A 1,166-nucleotide genomic window follows, 5' to 3' on the forward strand; every position below is an offset into this window, starting at 1 on the left:
CAATGTATGGTCATTTGTTACAGCAGCAATAGGAAACTGAGACAAATCTTGTCAAATGACAGTAGTTCCCGAACACGTCATGCTTGCTCTTCCCTTTCTTAGAGATGCTTCTTCATGCCCTTTGCCTGCTTTACTCCCACCCCTTCCTTAAGATTCAGCTTCAGTGCCACCTCCTGCTTTCCTGGCCGTCCCAAGCTAGGTGAGGGTCCCTACTCCAGGTTTGCACCACACCTGAGCATTTCCTTACCACTTTCGTCAACAAAAGGTATTATCACGGTGTCTAACTCCCTAACTAGGTCATGAGCCTCTTGGGGACAGAAATCAGGAGCTGTTGTTTCTGGAATCCTCCATATGCAGGGTCTAGCATAGGGATTGGCACATCAGAGTCCTCAATAAATATGTATTTATTGAATGAATGAACAAGTGATTAAAGCTTCTTGACCTCCTGGATGCCAATGACTATGTCCATTCCATTTCAGCTGTCTTTTCTTACATCTTATCCCCTGGCCTTTGCCCCTGCAACTGAGTCCTAAGAAATTGCCAAATCAAACATCAACTAGGGTCAGGTCTGACAGCTGGGCTACCCACAGAGCATACTGCAAAATAAATACCATAGGGAACACCTAAAATACCAAAAAACAATAAGTATTTGGGGGTTTTTTGGGGGGGAGGGGCGGTTAGGATTAGAGTTGATAATGCCAAATTCTTTCTTAGCATGACATTCCTTGAGTTTCTCAACCTAGCCCCAGTAATACCAGCAGCTCAGCTGCTACATAATAGCAATTTCTATGGATGATTCACAGGGCTCTACAACCAAACTCTAACTATTCTTCACATATAATATGATTTAGTTACCAATAAGACTCATAATTGAAATTCTTAGAGCTAGTTAGGCACTATTAACCAAGTAATATGCTTTAAATGGGATTATTGTAAGCCTCTGTTTACTATTTGATAAAGGTATTAAGCTGAAGCTTTAAATACAGATTTCTTTTGCAAATTGTTTCTCTACAAGGATTTTTACCTACTACTGCAACATGATTTTCCTCTTTGTCAGACAAGACACTGACATCTTCTTGTAAGGTCCATAACTTCAGAAAGACTTTACTAATGAAAGGATGTAAAACAAACAAACAGAAAACAAAAAATACACAAGAGCAAAGCCA

This window comes from Hipposideros armiger, unplaced genomic scaffold (genome assembly GCF_001890085.2).
Source record: "Hipposideros armiger isolate ML-2016 unplaced genomic scaffold, ASM189008v1 scaffold_24, whole genome shotgun sequence".
NCBI classification, from domain to species: Eukaryota; Metazoa; Chordata; class Mammalia; order Chiroptera; family Hipposideridae; genus Hipposideros; species Hipposideros armiger.